This window comes from Zosterops lateralis, assembly GCF_965231275.1.
Source record: "Zosterops lateralis genome assembly, chromosome: 11".
Lineage (NCBI taxonomy): Eukaryota > Metazoa > Chordata > Aves > Passeriformes > Zosteropidae > Zosterops > Zosterops lateralis.
The window spans coordinates 3,359,335-3,381,135 of record NC_139771.1 but is presented as its reverse complement, the minus strand read 5'-3'; positions in this window follow the sequence as shown (position 1 = coordinate 3,381,135).

Here is a 21,801-nt window from a genome sequence, read left to right as displayed (position 1 = left end):
GAAAGCCCCTTGGATCTGCAGGACAAGGAATGGCTCTTGCAGAATTGCTGGCTGGCTGTGCCAAGACACTGACAGGCTGAAGTGCTGCTGGAGATGTGGCACTGCCCAAAGCTGCTGCCTTACTTGGAATCTTTGGGCTCTGAATGGGCTGAGTGACACCAGGCTCCCATCCTGCCCTCATCCTTCACAAGGGCCGGTTGTCAGAGGCTGCTGTGAGGAACAGGCTCTGCTGAGTGTGTTGGTAAACTCTTATTGTTTCCTGAGTGCTAATGAGCAAATAATGGAGAGAGCTTGTAGGAACAGGTATGGCCACCCGCCTCTGCCTCCAGATAGCTCTTCTGAGGGCAGCGACCTTCCCCAGCGAATTGCCTTGAGCAAGGCAGCCTCAGCCCAGGTGGCGCAGGGCACCTCGGCAGATTTCAGCTCTTTTGTGAAGTCCAAGACTATCAGTCCGGACAAGGCTCTAGCTGTTGGAGGCTGCTCTTCCTGAGGGGATGATCCCAAGCGGCACAGAAGGAAACACAGGAGCCAGGGATGGTCTCCGGGAGGCTTCTTTACTTCACCTCCGCCGACGAACCGAAGACCCCGAAGGGCTTGGCTGTCAGGGTTTTATGCACCTACCAAAGGGTGTGTGGTTTTACCAACTGAGGAAATGGACCAATCAGGGAGAACATTAATAAACAAATGAGGGGATCGAAACTTGGACCAATCGGGGGAAGGATACAGAACTGACCAACCAGGGAACAGAACTGGGGTAGCCAATCCATAGCTGGGGGGTGCTCATGCACTGTCTGCTCTCCAAGGGAGTGCAGGGTACATGACTCTTTCAATGTCCTCTTCGGAGGCAGGGGCCTCCACAAACAGGCATCTCATTTAACAATTTATAACCTATTGACTGCTGGGTTTAGGTGATTTGAAATTACAATGTGCCTCTCCTCCCAGTCTCATTTTTTAAATTCTTGGCTTATGTACAATGGATGTTAAATATTTTCTTCTATTTGAACCTTTTAATAACTTTAAAAAAATCATAAATGTCAGTTTTAAGATTGAAGAGGAAAACATAGTAATTGGAAATCTTTATTAAGCTCTAGTGCTTGATGTGTTCATCTCCTTGTTCAGGTGTGTGGAACTTATGAAAAGTTGAAAAGAAAGCCTAGAAGGATGCTGTGCTGAATATTTGTGGGGATTTTTTTGGTCATCTTCTTGTGGAGTTAATGACACTAAACATAAATTGGGGATGAAATGGACAACCCTGAGCTCTTAGTCTGGCTGTGTGTAGCAGATTGTGATAAAAAGCAAAGGTTTTTTATCTGAGCAGCAACTTGAGATATAATGCCTACCTCAAAATAGAACAGCATATTGATGCTGGATTTAGCCTTATCTGGGTAAATATAATATGACTGGGAATATAAAACAAAAGACTCAGCTCTTATTTTAAAGTGGACAACCTTAAAAAGCCCAAGTAACAGGATCAGAGGACGAGGCTGAGAGACAGAGTAGCTTGAACCTCTGTGGTGGAAATTAGAGGTAAAATTCACTGTGTGCCAACATGTGCCAATGGGATGGATTGGTTTTGCTCCCTTGCTGTGGAGTTGTGGCACATGCTTGCACATTAGCGGCACATATAGAGAGAAAGAGGTTTTATTTGCTTCCTTTCTTTTATCTTTTAAAAGATGACAATCATGACTGAGACCTGTAAAAGGTCCATATCCCTGCCCTGGACCCCTTCTGCACTTTGTGACATGGTGGAAACCTTTCCTCCTCCTAGGCTCTGACACTGCAGGATCCAGAAATGCTTTTCAGAGCTAATAAACTTACTGAATTTCATGTATTCAAGTGTTTCATGTTGCACTTCTAAAGAAAACTCTTTAAAGTGCGATGAAAGCAACACAAGTCAAGCTGATGCTGGCAGCTGGAATCCTTGACATCGAGCCATGAGCACAGGCAGAACTGAGGAGAGCCAAGCTTTCATCCTGCAGTTCCTTATTTTGGGAGAAGAAGTGGTTGATATCCAGCAGTTTTAATAAAATTAATCTTTGGAGAGGACTCATTTCATCTAGCTGCTACTGCCTGGGAATGAGGTGTGTGGTGTTCCCTGTGTTCAGTAGCCAGCTGAGAGAGGCAGGGATCTCCAGAGACCCCTTGGTTCCACCTTGTCACTCACCTGTGGTTATGTGAGCTCAGAGGAGTTCATTCATCATCCTGTGTTCTGAAGGATTAAACTGTTGATCTCACAAGATTTGACTTAATAAACAGGCTTGTTTGTAGGCAGCATTTGAATGAAAACATTTTATTTAGCTTGATAAAAATAGATGAAAAAGATTTTTTTTGGAGGACTTAAAACTGCAGCTTTTGTACACAAAGTTAATTGAGATGCTCATTTTGCTGCTCCAAATGAAAATAAGGCCTTGAGTGTTTCTCATATGGCAGGTTCTGCTGAAACTGGATGGGATAAATTCCCATCTTTGGAAAATGATGAAGAACCTTTTGAATTTTCAAATTAATTGGGCTCAATGATTTCTGCTCCTTTCTCTTTTTGTTTGTTTTTACAATCAGTCTGGTGAGAATTATTGATGGGAAATGTGCTACTGAAAAGCAGTCAGAGCCAAGGGATGTGTGAGAGAGATGTTTTATTCAGTGTGAGGCTCCTGCCTGCTTGGTTGTGTGTAACACAGGGCTGGTGACAGTAGTCAACAAAATATTGCACTTTGGCCTTAAGATGTAGAGTGCAACTCTTCAGGAAAAGGGTCCCAAATACTTATTTTTGTAGGCACAACCAGCTGAGGTTTGTTTTCCAAAGCTAGTAAAGTGGCTAAATGTGGGGTGGTTTTTTGTGGGGATGGCAGAATGTGGTGTTATTGTGGCCATGGCTGCCAAAGCTTTGAGTCGTGTTCCCAACTGCAGGTGGGCAGAGCCAAATGAGGAGAAGGTTGAAAGCTTTTTATTGTGGGCAAAACAGCACACTGCCTTCTTCACTTTAATTCAGAAACAGCTGTATTGTTTTAGCTGAAAATTTAAAAAAAAAAAAAAAAAAAAAAAAAAAAAAAAAAAAAAAAAAAAAGCTTGCTTAAGGCATACGCCCAGCATGTAAACTTTCACCCTAGAGCTTGGCAATGGCATAAATAACTGACAAAGGGTCTTATAATGGAAAGAGCTGGGCAACTTAACTAATGATGACTCTGATCCTTCAGATACATTTAAATGGAAACATCCAATGTCCGTTGTTTTGCTGGGTTTCTTGCTTGCAGCTGGCATTGTTTCTTTAATATAGAAAGAAATACTGGAGCATTTTGTTGGGCAGAAAAAAGAATATTTTCTGTGCTGAGAATTGTGCAACTTGGCAAATGTTGGCAGAAAAGCAAGAGCAACTGTAAACTACCCTTTTAAGTTAACTCTGGTTTCTGCATCTCAAGCAGAGTTTATTTATTACTGTATATTGAGTCATTCTGAGCTTTTTTTTTTTTTTAACTTCCATAGAGTATAACTTGCACATGAGCCAGGTAATTTACAGCCCCCAGGAAGTGGCTCAGCTTTAGTGGCTGTGTCAAATCTTTGTTCCAGTGAACCAAAACCCAAGTGCTAAAACTGGACCTTCAGTTTCAGTGCAAAAATGGATCATTGCAGATTAGATCACCAGAGACACCTTCCTGGAGCAGATCCTTTTCTTCCCATTCCTCAGGAAGTGTGAGATCAATTCTGTGAGGAAGGGTTGGCTATTTTATCTGAGAGGAAAGGAAAACAAAGAAGAGCTTTGGTACATCAGTACAGATACATCAGTATCCTGTGCATGATTACAACTGCCTTTAATGAACAACTTGTTGCTGATATTTTTAATAAGTGTTTTTTTTTAAATGCTATTGAAAACTAGAGCTATTTCTAATTATTAAGATTGCAAGATCAGGTCTCCCCTATTTAGCACTGCTGTCTTGCTTTTTCCTGCTTCATTTGCAAAAAGAAGCTGTGCACAGCAAAATTAGAGAGCAAAACACTCATTAATTGTTTGTTTGGGCAAGGCAGGGTTAAAAACCCAGCTCTCTGTGTGAACAAAAGCAACTGGGTTTTTGATTCAGCAATGTCTGATGCAGGGGATGTTCTTACTCCAAATTCAGTCACCATGGAAACAAAACTTCTCTTTAAGCATGCTGTATCTTTGACGGAGCAAGAGGTTCTTTTTGGCAGACATTTTTCCATCTTCTTTGTGGATGATGAAAACTCCTGGAATGAGCCACTTTCTTCTGTCTCCTCTGAAATGCATTGAGCTTCTGCTGTGCAGTAGACAGTGTTCCCCTTGAAACAAAGGCACCACTTCTCAACATGTTTCTGAAATCTCAGGAGGTTTAAGATCTCTCTTTTCCTCCAAAAATATAAAAAAAATCAGAAGATTCATATGGTGTGTTGGTAAGAATTTCTATTAAAAGACTCTCAGAGGTAGCAAAAGCATCAAGTGATGTGGAAATTGCTATGGTAACTACTTTTACTGTACTTTTAAGTCAAAAGTCACATAAAACCTGTGCAGACACTAGTGAGTAAGTGAAAACCTAGGGCAGAGCTCAAAAAACCACTCTCCACGTTGTCTGTCTGATTCCTGGAGTGGGAGCTGTGGGTGCCTGGTGCTGTGCAGAGAGGATGGTGACCCAAATGCTCTTGAGTGCCTCTTCATGCTCCTGCTGAAAGGGCTGACCACAAACTGAGTAACTGGCACAAAAAAAGCAAATGCATTATGCTAAACAGTGCTTGGCTGGTAATGTGGGATCTGGAATTTAACAGACCTGCCTTTACTTCTCCAGGATTTGAGCCACTCAGCTGCTGTGAAGAGAATGTCTTAATTTTTTCATCTGAAGAGGCACTGACAAACAGAGCCATGTCCTTCCAGCTGTGGTGCTGTAAGGGTGACGTAGAAATGGGGACAGTAATGGGCTGATCCATCTGGAGAAGGATTCTCACAACCTGGCATTGACTTTGAACATGGAGAAGAGCATGAAAAAGCCCAAATTAAAAACCTTGAGAAGTGCCTTGCTAGAAGATATTCTTTCATTTCATGGGGTTCACTCAGGTGGTTTTTGTTCAACTCATTATCACTGCTGTGTGGAGGGGAACATCTCCGACATTCAAGATATCAAAAGATGTTTGTCTTTTCTAGGATTTGTTTTGCTATTCCTGAGATTTGTTAATGCTCACAGGCAGACTCTTGAGGACTTTAGAGCTGATTGTAGTAAATCAGTAGCAAAAAGGCTGAAGGAAGTCATGGCAGGATTTTAATTGCTCTATGGCAATCGGTAGAATCAGCATTCCTGGACCTCATTATACTAATTACTCTGAAAGTTAAAAGGAAAAGATTCAGTTCTTGCTCTAAAGCTTTATAATCCAAACACAGGTTGTGCACACTGGAGTGCAGGGAGGGGGATTGGTGCTGCCTGCTGCCTGTGCATTTGCATTGTCTGATGGTTTTGTGGTGGTGGTAACACAGAAAAGAGAACAAATCCGGTGGGCCCTTTATAGCAGGGTCTGGACAGATGTGCCAGCTTTCAAGTGTCACTTATGTTTGAAGGATCTGATCAGGAATTTTTCATATATGGTTGGGACACTGTTTAAAAATTGAACATACCTGTAAGCCACCATGTGTTTGCATGTGTTACCTTGTCCAGAAATTATTCATGTCTCTTACCTCCTTAAAGTTCTGTTAACAACCTCTGTTAACAACCTCTGTTAGCAAGCTGCAGCTACACACTTTTAGTGCATGACATTTTGGCTTTTTTTTTTTTTTTTTTTTTTTTTTTTTTTTTTTTTTTTTTTTTCCTGACAATCCTGGAAGCTGCAGAGGACTGGATGTTTCATAAAGGATTATAGGCTTTGGTTCACTGACCCCCTCACTGGCTGCACACACTTTTATCAAACTTGTAGCAAGCCGCTTCAGGACTTCAGGTTTAGGCCAGGAGGTCGATGTCCGTTATGGTTCAGGATAATAACAGTTGTGACAGTGTCGTGCTCTGAACAAAACTCTCCAGGGCTGCCTTAGCAGAGCCCATTAGAAAGAAGCAGATGTGTCTCAGTGCTGCTTGGATCGCTGCAGGTATAAATCCTATTACACAGCCAGAAAGGCACCTCTGTGCCTATTTCCGGCACAGTCACATAATGAAGCATTTCAGAAATCTTGTTTATTGAGAGCCCTCCTTTTGTGTCTCTGAAGTTATAACACCTAAAGCTTTGACATCTTGTTGCTGCATTATAGATACAAACCATGAACTTGTTGTGCTCATTGTATTGTATTGTCCCATGTATCCCCTGAGGGAACTCATTGTCAGCTCAAGTCTTATGCTCCTATTGGAAGTTCTTCCCACTCCTGTTTTGCTCTGTGGAAGATTTTTTGTCTATTAGCAGTAAACAATGCAAAGAGACTTGGAGGTTGTGTGACGTCAGCAGGTCTGTGCCACATTGCTATTTGGCTTTGTCAAAAAATCCACTTGCTAAAAGAAGCTGTGTATGTCACAAAGAATTTGGGGACAATGTTTTAGGCAGTGTGTTGCTGTGTTGAGTGGCTTGACTAATTTAGAACAGCCTGTTATTACTGATAAATACAAAGATGCAGCAGTCTTGAAGAAAATACACCAGGGAGTGTGGGAACAGTCAGTAGATTAATGGATATAATTGCAGCCTGGAAGAATAAAGGAAATGGGCTCAGAGGTGTCTGGTTTACAAAACAGACCCTACCTAGAAATACAGGTGATGTAAGCAGAAAGGAGCAGCTGTGCTTGGGGATATCACTGCAGAAACCTAAGGAACTGGAGAGGCTTTCAGAGGCTGAAGTGTGTCAGATAAGGAAGAAAAAGGGGCTGTACACACAGCTTTTGTTTGTTCATTTGGATGCATTACTCTTTTCTATTACTAACTTAACTAACAACCTGGTGCCCAGTGTACTGGGTGGTCCCCAAACACCCCTGCAAGAAGCTGCAGCTGCTGCAGGGATGCCACAGGTGTCCAGGAAGGATGAGCAGGTAGCTGAAGTCTAGATATTTGAGTTTATTCAAAGGGCCTAAAGCACAGTAATTCAAATGTCCAAAACCTCCCACTGAAAGTGTTCATCTGAAAGCAATTTATGAGCAGTTTTGCTTCTCAGTGTGCAGCCTTGGCTCAGGATGGCTGCTCAGTGCCTTCTGTGTGCTCCCTGCAAAATGCTGGTACTTGTCCTGTGTCATTTTAGGAAATCAAGTTGGTTAAAATGAGAGGCCAAAGACTAGAAATCCTGTATTTTTTTTCTTTCAGCTCACCACGCAAATGTTGGAGGGTATTTCTCTCCCTGGAACTAAACAACTTGGACTTGCAGCATTAAATCCAAAGTACAAACTGTTGTGTTTGCCAGCTTGCAGACATGTGTAGGGTAACTGAGAGGTGTCAGAGCACATAATGCTGTGACCTTGGGAGTGGAAAGGCTCATTACACTAAAAATTCATAGAAAGCATCACCCAGAGAGGTGATGCTGCAGTAGAAAAATCATGATATTTCTGTATTTGACCATTTATGAAAGGCCATAATGGCATAGCTCAGTGTCACTGACCTCTGCTATTCCAGAGTGTTTTAATCTAATTATTTTACACGACTATAGATAGCTTTGAGATGTTTGACTTGATTTTTTTTGGAACAACGGGTCTGTCTAAATGTCTGTCCCTTGTTACAGTAAATAGTGTGTGAAAATGCTAAAATCAAATTAGAGGCAGGCAGACTTCAGCTCAGCCTTTCTGTCTGCAGGCAGGAGGAACAGTGCTGCATCTCTTAAATCTGAAAGCCAAAGGGGCTTCCAAGAAAGTTACTAGTAGAATAATGTAAGACAAACAGCCTGTTCTCAGCAGCCTCATTGTTTGTGTACTGAGAATCCCATTCAATATTTAACCCAGCTTTTTGTGCTTGTAGTACCACCAAATCACAGAATCACAGAATCACTGGGTTGGAAGAGACCTCTAAGATGATCCAGTCCAACCCAGCCCTAAGACCTCAACTAGACCATGGTGCCAAGTGCCACACCGAGTAGTTAGAAATGATCACTGGGGAATGCTACAGTGGAAATGTTCCTACTGAGGACAAAAGTAGCCTGCAGAGGAGAGATGCCACCTTGATTTTGGAGGCAGGAATGTGACAATACACACCAATGTTCATGCACAACAGCCAAAATTTATTGAGTGCTCTCTTTCTTATACAGACCTGAAGGTCTGTGTGCTCAATCTGCGTTGGCTGAACTTGTTGCCATCCAGTCAGCCAACAACCAAGAGCTGCTCTTGTGTGCCCAAGGGTCTAGGTCTGCTCTTCAACAGTCCACACTGGCTAAGTCATGTAATCAACCTACTTATATAATCAGTTACTTTCCAGTTCTAAAATGGGGATTAATTATTCTTGTGGAGCCTTCAGGCCAGCTGTTGGCCGTCACAATAGACAGATGCCAAAGCATTGTGGCTTTTCAAAATTACTGTGCAAACAGAGCAAATGAAGAGATTTTTAAAATTTTGCATGAAACCTTGCACTCAGTGTTCCATGCCCTGACCCCTGGAATTAGCAGAGCAGCCATCCTGGGCCCCACATTTTCCTCTCCAGTGGGAGGGGGTGTCATGAGGGGCCCCCACTCCCTCTGATCTGCCAGAGGGTTGAGTAGTTTGGATGCAGCTCTTTACTCGTATTCCTCAGTAGCTGTGGGGCCTCTCACCCCTCAGCCATCAGCCTGGTGTTTGTGGGCCAAGGGTTACGCATGAAATAGGGTCTGCTCCTCACAGCAGAGGCTCAGTGTTTGCAATGCACTTGGTACAACGCAGCATTTGGCAATAGGGGTAATACGGTGCCACATGGAATTCATTTCCTGAAACAATGGAAGCACTGACTTTCTCGAGTGTTTTTGCCACAACTGAAACATTAAACCACTCTGTGCAACAGTTTGTGTTTGCTGTAGCTGGTGATTCCCTATTCCAGAGGCACGGAGTCAACAGGAGCTGGCACCAAGGGTGCGTTCAGAGCTGCATCCACAGCCTTTGACACCACAAAAGATAAAACAACCTTCAGGAGCTGCCTGAATCACTTGGGCACTGCTGGTTGGTATTTTATACAGGGCACAGAAAACCAGGAAGGCAGGAAGGAATCTCACAGGCTGAGGTTGTTATCTTTCAACCCAAACTCCCTGTCCTTTAGGGAGTTTAGAGCCCATGGTGACCATTAGTAGATTTCAGTGGGCTTCTTCAGGGGCTTCCAGACTGAGGAAGAATATCAATTTTCCCCTGATTTCCAGAGGGAATTCAGAGTCTCTACTGGCTTGAAGTGTTGCTAGAGGCTTTTGAACATGTGCTATCTGTAATTTGAACTTGGACACTTGGGATTTATGTGCAAATGGTACAACTTGTCACTAGGGTGAGGTCTGAATTTCAAAAATGGATGATGTGGCTGATCCTGTGATAGCTGGTGTTTAGAATATATCTGTGGCTGGTTGCTGAGGTCCTTTCCAGCCTCTTGGAAGGAAGAGAAACTCCAGTTCTTTCTGTCTGGCAAGTAAATGTGCATGTGGGAGTTCAGTAAATTCAAGCAGTCTTTGGACATCTTGACTTGTGTGGGTGAGGCCACTGATGAGAAGGATGAAGCTTTGGACCACCAGATCCTCTCACTGCATCCCCTGCTGAAGGCCAGTCAGCCCCAGCAGGGAAAAGAAGGACACACTGCTGGGGAAATTTGGCCCAAAGTTTTTTTTTTTAATGTCTCCAGCTTTTCTCTAATCCCCAAGCCAAGAAACTAACTGAACTTTCAGCCTCTTAATATGAGTGGAGTGCATCCTGAAAATAATTGCTGCAAACAAAATTAATCTGGCCCTGACTGCAGAACACCCCTGAAGGATTGCCTCCAAAGTGCTTGGAGTTAGATAAGAAATAAGCTCTCTTTAGTGATGTATGTGCTTTTTAAATAAACTCCCGTTAAACAGACCTGCTGTTTAAATCTGTTTATTTACTGTGGCACATTGTGCAGATTATGTTTTAGGGAGCTCAGCAACCAACATCAGAGCTTTTACATAAGTGAGATCTGAGGAAAAATGGGAGTGAGATTTCAAATATCCCATTAATCTTTTCACTTTAGGTCTGAGCCAGCTTCAAATTGCATCGAGCTGCTGCCAAGCGTGAGTGAGTTTCCATCCAAATAAAGGAGACTTGGCAGGTCTGAGCTGGGGCTTTGTGTTCAGGAGTGTTCCAAGGGGAGGGGGATGGAGTGGTGGTGGAGGCTCTGCTGAAGCAGGGCTCCATGTCTGCCCTGGGCCAGGTGGCCTCAGCTGCACACGCTGAAGACACTCCTGGTTTTTACACGCCTTTTCCTGTGTTTTCAGTCTGTGTTTACAGAGGTGGCTGCTAAAATGTTTGTACCTGGGAGCCTGGAGTGAGTTGTGACTTAATCCCACACATGTGCAGTTCAGCATCTGCTGGTCACTGGGATTTAGAGCTGAGGCTTTGCCTCAATGGCAACTGCAGAGTTTTGCAGCCTGAGGATCAAGCTCTGCTCCTGCCCACATGCAGTGAAATGAGTTCATTTTACTGGCCTTCTGTAAGGTGAAGCCAGAGCGGTCAGAAGGGGATAACTGGGAACTCCTGGGGTGAGCAGGGTGCTGGCAGGGCTGTGGCTATCAGTGAGTTGGGAGGAGCTGAGGGGAGGCCTCTGGGTGAGGGGATGGGTGCAGCTGCAATCTCACAGCCTACCCAAAAACCCAAGGAAAAGGCCTCTTTGGTTTTGCCTTTCCTTTCTGAGGTTGTGGATGGAGTCAAGCCTCCCTGCTTCACAGAGGGCAAGCAGGATCTGTCTGGAGGGACAAGCTCTCAAGGTTCTGCTGAGGGAAATGCAGCTCTCTCCATCCAGCATGTCACCAACCCAGGATCTGGGCATTCAATAACCCTGAAATTCTCTCTTGCAGTCTGCCTGCTTTGTGTCCTCCACAATCAGCTGTTTGCAAAGACTTCCCAGCCACTCTTTCCTTGAACTTTCCCTGGAAGAGGGACTTTATGACAGCAGAAGTGAGGAGGCCATGGTGGTCACCTCCTCTTGTCTCCTACAGAGACATAAAATCAGGATATCTGCTGCACAGCATGAGCATTGGCCAGCCTTGCCAGGATTCCAGGTATTAGTCTGGATTTATTTGGCTGTGATCTAAGTGATGACATCCACCTAAGAACTCATTTACTGCTGTTCTGGTTTGGGTTGAATTAGGGGAAAACCTTCAAGGAATCCCCTAATAACAAAACCTCTACCACCCCTCCCCCCAACCCTGGGTTTGGGAAGGAATCTCTTGAACACAAAGTGGAAAAAACCGGTTTATTAACAAATGAATAAACACCCCCCCGACACAAGGGAAAAAAAAGAACAGAAAAAAGCTCAGGTTACTGTGAGGGGGAGGGCGCGCAGCTTCCTTTACAAGCCCCGGCGATCCTCTACGGACTCCTCCAGCCAGATCAGCTCCGGGTGCCGGTCCTAAATCTTAAAAGGGGGGGCGGGGGGGAAGGGAGAAGAGGAAAAGGGAAAAAAAACAAACAGAGCACAGAGGCGGCAGAAAGAAAGGAAGGAAAAAAAAACAAAAGAACGAAAGGGCAAGAAACTAGCAGGGAAATTGCGAGACAGCAAGCGCCTAGAAGCAGAAAAGCCAAAGCCAAAGCCAAAGCAGCAGCGGAGCCAGCCAGCAGGCCAGTGCCCGCCCCCCCTAAAGGGGACGGAACACCTTCTTAGACATAACAAGGGAGTCCACGATATGGGATTATGGGATAGAGAGCACTGTCAACCCAGGACAACTGCAAAGCACTCACTGCTTTGGGGGGCTTTGGGGTGTTCATGTCACTTCTTGCATAAATCAAGGTGAAACACAAAAACTTTTAGAGTTTTACCAGTCCTCCTTCTTCCTCCCCTGTCATGCCCTTCCCACTCCAATGAATGTTTTCACTGTGAATACAGGCACGGTGAGTAAAGAAAGTAATTGAAGAATTCCCTAGGTGACACTTGTATGTTTGGCAGACACAATTTTTGTTAACATCTTGAAGGCTCCACTGCCTAGAAAGCAGCTCTCGGTGCCTCTGCTTTGTGTTCACACCATGACTGCTGTCCTCAGCCAGCCTGCTGCCTTTGCTAAGCTAAAGCATTAAAATAAGCTAAGTAGTTTGGTGCCCACAGGCTCTTTTCTCTCAATAGCCTCTGCTTGATTTAAGGATGGTCCAAACTTCTTCAAAACACAGTAAACTTATGTAGCTGGATAAAACCTTTTCCAGGACGGTTTTTGTGCGCTCCCTCAACTCAGTGACTCACACTTCTTTGTGGGATTGTAGCACTAGGTTCCTGCTGCTTTTACTTCTCTGCCTGCTGGAGCTCTTGGTTGTCTCTGGATGCTGTTTTCTCCCCTTTTCCCCCCTAGAACTTGGTGGAGAAGAGCTGCTGTAGTTGGATTTTCCTTCATCCTTAGCATGCATAGAGTGAATACAACAGATTGTGGTGCATTTTCCTACACAGAGCTTTCCCACTTTTTATGGATCTCTGGGGTGCCTAAGGCCTATTTCTGACATTCCCTCTTTTCTGTTTCTCCTGACCTTGGCTCTCCTCACACACACTCTGTTATTCCTTGAAGTCAAGCAGCACATCATCTCTGGTGCCAGTGGAATGCACAGAAAGCTGAAGTGCACAGCTTTTCCACACCTACAGAATTAGGTGTTGCTCCCTGTGCATCCTTGTTAAAAGCCAGCCCTGGGAGGAGGATGGAGACTCCACAGTGTTATCACCTGTCTGGCCTCTGAGCTAAAATCCAGTCCAAGTTTTGCTGAGGCAGACACTTGGCCACTGAAGCAGCAGATGCTGCTGAATTTCTGAGTGAAATGTCACTGTGTGTTGGCACAGTGAAAGGCGTGTAGTGTCTCGCAGAGCAGCCAGCAAGGACAATATTCCTGGCTGGGAACTGAGTGGGTCAGGAGTGAGCCCATGTTTTCTGCTGCTGGTACCTGGGTCATCTGTCTGCCTCCCCTCAAGCCGATCTGTCGCTCTGGCAGAGCCGCTCTGAGCTTAATCTCCTCTCAGAGAAATTGGAAGCTGAGCAGCAACTTAAACAGGCAGCCCAGGGAGGGCTTTTTCCACAAGATTGTTTTCCATTGATGCTACACATGGACATCTGCTGAGGCTTTGTGGCCCTTGTGCCACTTCCCCATAATTAACGTGACAGAAATGACACATTTTATCACCTGAGGAGGTTTTTGGGGAGCTGTGCCTTCTTTAGGGACAGCTCAAACAGGTCCCCTGGTGCTAGATAAGACACTGCTTCCCAGAGCATTCCTGTTGGGAAGGGGATTTGTATGGGGTGGAATTTTATCTTGGGTGGAATGAGGAGCAAAGCTCAGGTGTCTCTTTTATCGCTCAGCTCTCTCTTGCAATAAAGATTTCTTTCTAGTAAATGCTGGTTTGTTCTCAGAGCAACCTTGGATATGATAGATTAAAAAAAAAAAAAGAATTTGGGGACTTTGGGGAAGAGCAAAGTTTTCTGCACTGCACACCCATTAATCCCTGGAAATCCAGCTGCCTGTGCAGCAACAGAACACGGGTGGGTGAGGGGGCTGGTGTCCCTCTGCCTTTTGCTGCTGTGCCAGTGTCACTCATAGTGCCCTTCACTTCCCTGGCCACCTCCAGCCTTCCAGGATGGCAGTCAGCATCCATGAGAGTTTGCATGCAACTCATTGCTGCATCAGACCCTGAAAAGAATCCCAAAAGTGCAGTGTAAGGTTGCTGGGAGAAGGAATGAAAATTGCATTGATTTTCAGGGCAAGAGAATGTCAACAACCCCTTCTTGAGCAGCGACTCTTTGATGAGAGCAGGGCTGGCCCTCTCCTCTCATTCTTTCTCTCTCTTTCCTGTTGAAATACATATTGATACACTTCATTTCTCCTCCCACCTTGGATAAAACCCACCAATCTCTACTGTGCCTGTTGGGCAGTTGTCCCTTAGCAGTCCCTCAGTTAGGGAAAGGCTCTTCCCCCAGGAATGGTGGAGCAGTGAAGGTACTCCCCAGGGAATGGGCACAGCCCCAAGCCTTACAAAGCTCAAGAAGTGTCTGGACAATACTCTCAGGCACGTGGGGGGATTTTGGGATGTCTTGTGCAGGGCCAGGAGTTGGACTTTGATGATCCTTATGAGTCCCATCCAGCTCAGGATATTCTATGATTTAGTTACTTGTATTTTTGGACGGTCGCTTGCATTCCTGTCCTCTCTGGTTGCTGCCCTTGTTGGAGGTGTCATTGCTCCTGTGGAAGGTAGGAAAGTGAAAAGTGCTTCAGCCAGGGAGAAGGGCTACAAGAAGTCATCATCTGTACGTTGATTTCTTTATTTTTTCTCTAAGTGCAACTCGTCTGCTGCCTTTCTGCTGCTTCCTAAAGAAGACAGGCATATTTTTTTTCTTTCTTGAAGCTGGAAGTTTTAGGAAATGTGTTTTTGTTTTGCTTGGAGGTACCTAAAAATTGCTACATTAATTTTAAGTCTAGTGTTGAATAATAACTGCCTGGAGGTTTGTTACTTGTGTAGCAGGTTGGTGCCTGATGTGATTTTAAAAATCACCAAGATGTAAAATCCTGAGAGCAAGAATTTATGGAGAAGAGATAAGAAAATTTTTATTAAGAGAATGTGCTTGTCTTTCAATTTACTTTTTTTCCCCTTAATATCATCTGCAGCCAAAATCATCCCAGAATTTGGATTGTCCTGAATATTGTCATTCTTAACAGCACTTTCAAGGGCAAATAACTCCTGCAGTGCTGAACAACATGTCTTGTATCAATTCTTCAGAGGAAATCCTGTGCAGTGCCCTGAAATTCTGGCTTGTTCCACCATCTCCTAAGCTGCAATGTAATTTTCCAAATGAAGTATCACAGATTTTACACCCAGGACACAAAACACTGCAAAATGTGCATCACTCAGGGTGGGGTTTGGACCCTTTTCTTTGATGGACGCTCCGTGGACCTTTTGGAGCCCTTTGGTTGTCCAAGTGCACCTTGATCCTTGTTGGTGCTGAGAGTGCCAAAACCTGACCAAGGCTGTGTGAATTGTGCCCTGTTATGCTTCAAACCACTTTGGGCTTTGTGGGGGTACCCAAAATCTTTTCTATGGCAGCTTTGATGTTTCTGTAATGCTAACATTATAAAATGATTCCTCTGGATGATGCATGAAGCTGAAGTCTGGAAAGAAACATGAAGGAGTAGCTGCTGGGAAATAAACTTAGAATAGTGTAACTGTAGATAAAAAAAATGCTTTTTTATTTTAATCTTAGTTGTTCTAACGTGCGTCTGATTTACAAGATAAGGGAGATTTGCTTTTGAAGCAGAAAGAGAAACAAATATGGAAATAACTAATGACTGAGGAAGCAGACACTTAAAACCCCCATCACTCCAGCAGTGTGTTCAGGAGAACAATATGCATATGCCAATAGACACTGTTAAAGCTCACGCTTTTTTCTGGGGGAAACACAAATCAGCTCAAATGCTATGAGACAGGGACCTCAAACTATTGCTGTATTTTGAAATCTAAGCTTGCAACTCTTCTGGTTACTGATAAATGTGTATCCTGGTCATCCTGGGATGTAATGGGAGGGCTCTCTGCTGAGCTGTTCTCTCAGCTTCATCCCTGCAGCCCTTGTCAGCTGGGCCTGTGGATCTAAATACTCACTGGGGATTCTGCAAAATTTCTGCAATTGTTCCCAGTTAAGGGCTATGATATTTGCTTTAGTCTCTTTGATCCTTTAAAAAATATCAACAGCAATTTAGATGTTTATGGCACATTTAATACACTTAAACTGCTATGCTGCTTCTACATCATGTTTGCAAATCCCATGCACTGTATTGTAAATAGCAAGTAGTGGTATTGGCATTTAATTTTAACTCTTGTGATAGCCTCATGCAATCTCAACAGCTATGGTATCCTGACTACTTACAATAAATGCTGTAAATTTAACCAAGAGCCTTTCCAAGTAGAACTTGGGGCAATGTGAAGTAAGAGCACGAGAAGCAGAAACAAGCACCATACCTTGGGGGTAGCACAATCTACACTCTCTGCAATCAACAGAATCCTTGCAGCTGTGCTAAAGTTCATGAAATGGGATTTGGCTTTTTAAGGTTTGGGGGAGATAATTTTTTTGCTTGCTTGCTGCTGTTGGTATCCAAAGAAGGTGATATCTGTACTTTGTTCAGAGAGGACTACACAAGGGCACCTGGAAATGTGGGGATTTTGTGGGACACCAGCAGCAGAGGTGGCTGCCTTTGCACCCCCTGCAGCCCTGCTTGGGCTGCTCAGGCAGTGCTCATGAACCCTCCCACAGCTGTTTACAGCAGGTCCTGCCCTAGGGGGTGGTTGCCAAGGGTTTTACAGCTCCAAGGATGTGGCATCTCACCAGGGACTCACTCTCCAAGCCCTTGCTTGTGTTAGATGAGAAACATCCAAAAGACGTTGAAGTAAAGGACAGAGATGTGGAGGTAAAAGTGACTTCTGTCCTTCAGCCCAAATGGATGCAGTGTCTTAGACTGCTGCCTTGCTCTGCTGCCAAATGTAACTTGGATAAGGATTAGAACCAGGTTTTTGATGGTTTGTAATCACATAAGATCCCATGATGCTTTTGAAAGTGTGTAGCTGCTAACCCCAGCATCCTGGCCACTTTCCAGCTCACAGAATTACTATCTGTCTTTCCTGCCCCCTTCCCTCTACACCCCTGTAGTTTCAATTAGATAAGTCATTCCTTACTTCTCTCCAGAACAGTTCACATGCTGTATTCTCCCCACCGAGAAAACCTTCAACATTCACTGTATTTTTTTATCTAGATATCATTTGCTTTACATTGTCATTTTGTTACCTAATTAGTATTATCATGTCAGTGCATCTGATGCAACCTGTCTAGTTCTGCGGCCTGAAGGTTTGTAGGGAGTGCAGCTAATTTATTAATCTTCTAAACTCTACACTCAGACAATAATTTAGACTGGGTGTACTAGACTTCTCAGTGGTGACTTTTGTCAGGAGGATGCTGGTTTACTCACCTGTACATGGTGATACAAACATCAGAAGTTGGAGTCCTCGATGACTCGTTTTGGGCTCCCCCAAAATGTGGTTTTTGCACAGCATTTTGGAGAGCACTGTGAGGATGCTGAAACAGGGTTTTCTTACCCTGCTGGCAAGCAAAAGCACATGACATGGGCTGGACCAGTGTTCTGGAGGTGGTTTGGGATCTGGTGAGTGTGTCAGAGTGGCTGCAGTAGTGCCTGGCACGGTGACACGACACTAAAAGGAGCTGACCTTCATTCAGCTCCAGCTGTGTTGTGACAACCTCAGCCCAGGCTCCAGAGTGGGAGATTTTGAAGTTCTTAAATGGCTAATTTTTCCTGATATGCTGTGACAGTGTCCCTGTAAAACAGTCTGAGCTTTGTGGCTCACTGCATGTGATAGCAGAGGCATTTTCTAGTGCTTTTCAAACTCAAATGACTTTTTACACTTCAGCAAAGAAAGCGAGCCCTTTACCCTGGGATGTGAGCTGGGAACAGATGGACAATGATTTTTCACCAGCCAGTCTGTTGTCAGAGCAGTGATTCTCATTGACAGAGAAGTTAATAAACATTAGAAGGATATTCCAAAATTGACGTCTCCAGTCCACTGCCTTGATCCTAGTTGTAATTCAGCTCAGGACCTTACAGAGTCTTGTGTTTCCCAAGCTGTCATTTGAATGTGTTGGATGGAATTAAATTCAGCCTGGTTCAGATGTGGAAAAATTGATCTTTATTTCCTCTACTTAGACAGGATTAGGCTGAGACTGTAAATTTTTGGAGAGAGCCTGTGCAGCTACAGTATGCTAATAGTATGGTTTGCTTATGGAATACACAAAAGGTGTGATATAAATAAAAATGACTACATACAACAATGAAATAAAATCAACTGGGAATAACAAATTGTCCTTAGAATCTCTAAAGAATATACTGTTTGCCTAAGGAGGAGAGTTTAATTAAACTCCAGGGTGAAATGCATCCCTGGGGAGGGGGTCAACACATGGCTTATGACTCAGTTGCACATTAACCTGTTTCTTCTAGTTTAGAAACAGGTGTATGGGGTAAGTCCTTGCTTTTCTGGTCCCTGGGGAACAAATCGGTGCCCCTTGATGTGTGCAGGGGGAAGGTGTTCTTTAGGACTTTGGGGTGATTTCCTCCCCTTTACCCCTCTGCTCTGTTTCTCTTCAGCAAACCCCAGTTCATTGCAGGAGCATGGAGGGACAGAACAAGGGGAAATGACCACATGGAAGAGAGTAGATTTAGACTGGATTTTAAAGAAAAATCCTTTACTGGCAGGGTGGTGAGGCACTTGCCCAAATAAGCTGTGACTGCCTCATCCCTGCTCAAGGCCAGGTTGGATGGGGCTTGGAGCAGCCTGGCCTGGTGGAAGGTGTCCCTGCCCATGGCAGGGGGTTGGAAGGAGATATGGGTCTGTGAGTTCCCTTCCAACCCAAACCATTCTATGATTGTGTTTCTATAATTTCCCTCTTGCTCTTGATTGTCCTTCTCCTTTCAGCTGCTCAGGAGAGCTGCTGATCTCCACTGCTGGCTTCTGGAAGTTTGTTCGTGCCAACAGCCCTGAGGGAGACCCTGAGCTCCCTGTGCTGGGAAGGAGAAGATGCAGAGGCAACACTCAGAGATGTCTGAGCTCTGCAGAGTCTTGGAGCAGGTGACCTACGTGTCCCAAAACAACTTTACAGAGGATATGCCAGTCTGGGGATCAATCTCTGCCTCAGAAAAAGGTAGGAGAAATCATCATATTTCTCCCTGTAGAGAGCAGCACGTGCTCAGTGTTGCCGAGTACTCTTTGTTCTGATGAAAGCCCATGGAAACACTGGAATAAAACCATTAGGATGTTGTGGCTGCTTCTTGTCTTACTTTCTTCACAGTCTGTTGCAGGTGTAAGGAAAGCAAATGTGGCCCATCGCGCAACTTTCTACTCAGGGGGTACTGTGAAGTCTGTGATACCTATTAATGTGATAAAAAATAAGTATGGGGCAAATACTGATCTATTCCAAAGCCAGCTGTAGAAAATGATACATTTTTAGTCAGATCTGCTTTCTGTGGTTTTTCAGAGAAGTGTCTTACTAAGCCAGATGAACACAATTATTTTATGTCTCGTATAGATGAAAGGACATAATTCTGCTTCAGAATTACGGTTAAGTAAGTGAAGTTGTTAGGAAAAGTATGTTCTTTGCTAGCCCTAAGTAAGACAGACAGTAGCAGGGAGTTGGTAAACAGTACAAGCAGAAATGTGTTGGTAAAAAAACACACTTTGAGATTGAAGTAATATCAGGGAAAAGTTTGACTATGAAGAGAACAGGCATGTGTCAGAGAACAAAATCTTTCTGACTAGAAACTGCCCTAGTGGAAAGACCAAAACCAAACCTTAGAATGCTACTGATCAGCCACTGTGTTAGGTACAATAAGCTTGGTAAGGCATTAAAATGCTTGAAAGAGCCCTAAAATGAGTGATAAGTATTTGTGGCAACTGAGTATTTTCCAGACCCTTATTACTTGGGACTTTTGCAGGAAAAGTGGCTTTTATGTAAGTCCAAATCCATTCTGGGTGTGCACTGCAGGTCTGGGAACACTGGGATCACTGACCCCTGTGTGTCCTGTGTGGACAGACCCTGCTCTGGAGCCTGGGCAGACAAATTGATCAATAAACCACATGGAGCCCAACACTCTTAAACCAGGTCTGAATAAGTTTATTAAACCTCTGCTAGAGCTGAAAAATCACTGCATTCTACAAATCCGTGTTCAGTTCTCTCTGGGTAAAATTGCATGGTAAACATAAGCAAAAATCCATGTCTATTACTTACAGTTGATTTAATTTTTCATACAAAATGTTTCAGTAGAAAGGAAATAAATTGGGTAGGGCATTTTCTATGCATGGGAGCTTTGCAGTGCAGCATGTTTGTAAATAAGTGCAGAGTTTGGCCTTTCAGAGAATCAATAAGGCACATTATAGAAAGTGGGAGCCAGGAGTGTCTCCCATCCTTTGTGTACTGGTAAGTCTGGGAGCAGATCAATGAGTTTCTGTCAGCATTCAACAATGCCACAACATCTCTCTGAAGTAATTAGGCAATTCACAGAATGAAAGATGCCATCCAAGGGCTCTAATGCTAGTTTCTGTAAGAGGAGTATTTATCTGGTATTGAGGTGTCCTGAGGAGACCAGGCAGTCATCCCTTCTTTTTCTTCCTCTTCTTTTTTGAGGTAATTCCACTTCCTTTTAAGGTTACAAGTAAACAGACTTCAAAATGACAGCAGAAAGGCAAATGTTGTCTTTTCATGGCTTCACCACTGATGAACAGAACAGCCTTAGGTTGGGTCACTTCTTTGTGCCTGAGACTCTTTCAAAGGAGGTCTGAAGCTTTCATACTTCAGTGCTTGCAATACAGATGGAAAAGAGAATGTCTTTATTCTTATTATTTGTGTCTTTCAGTGCCTGGAAGTAAGATGTGCCTGTTTACTGGTGACTGGTGCCTCCTTTCCCCCTCCTTTGCTGCTGAATTGTGAACAGTACCCATAGGGGAAGGAGAGAGAATGGGAGGTGTTTGTGCTCAGCATGTCCCCACAGGCAGCACACGAGTCCCATCCCTGTGTGTCTTAGTGAAAACGCTGAGATCTGCAGCTCTGTGGGGTGATGTGGGGAGCAGAGTGAACGAGGGCTGCTGGGTCAAGCCCAGCTTGTGATAAAAAGAGGGTCTGGACTATGTTCCTGCTCCATTAGAAAGTGTCAGAGCTGCTTTAGGCTGAGAATAGCTATGGATGTCAGGAAGGAAGAGTGAGGAATAGCAAACATGAAGGCTCCTGAAACTTGTCACTATCACACCCTGGTCAGAGACCTCAAGAGTTTTGTGGTGTGGCCAGCAGAGAATTGGAAAACTTGTGTATTACATCCCCTTGTTCCTTCAGTCGTGCTCCACGTGTCCTTCAGCAGCACAGGAGGAACCTTAGGACAGTTGTGGGCACCTCTGTGGGATTTGATAAACTCAATGTGAAGTCTTGTCCCGAGAAAAATTGTTGTGCCAAATATTGGAGGTCTGCTCAAAAAAGATCTCATTCTTGTGCTGAGTGTGAAGGGTTAAGCTGTGGAAAATGTTTCTTTTCTTCTGGAAATTGTCAGTGTCCATGCAAATCCAAAAGCTGGCTGTGCCTTTGGGAAGTGGAGTTGGAAGGACACCAAGGCCCAGGATGTGCTTTTGCCAAATGTGGTTTGTTTCTGGAGAAGGGATATCCAAAGGGTGGATAAAGGGTGTTTGTGGTGCTATGTGAAAATTAAAACCAGAAACTGAGTTAATCTCTTGAATAAATGCCTGTTGTGGAGCTGTTTCAGGAACTGCACTGGTTTGGTGTGTAGAATCCCTTCTAGTCTAGTGGTCTTTTCCTTCCTCACCAGTCAGAAGCTGCTGGTTTAGTCCTTTTTTTCATTATTTCCACTTGCACAATAGCATGTGCCCACCATTACTTTCCTAGTGTGCTCAGGCATCCCTTTTAGGAAGTGTATGACACAGAAAGGGAATTACTTTCTCCATCCTTCCTCCCTCAACCCTTGGACCATTCTTTCTCTCTTACGTTTATCCTGACACATACCTGTAGGAAATGGCATTTCCTAGTTCAGAGCTTGTATGGCCAAGTCTGGGAGGTGCAGTGGCAGTGTGGTGGCATCCTGGATTCCTCTGAACCCAACCTGTACAAATTGCAGTCTGTGCAGAATGTCTGCAATGTGAGCGTGTCAAGCACAATCACTGTCAGGG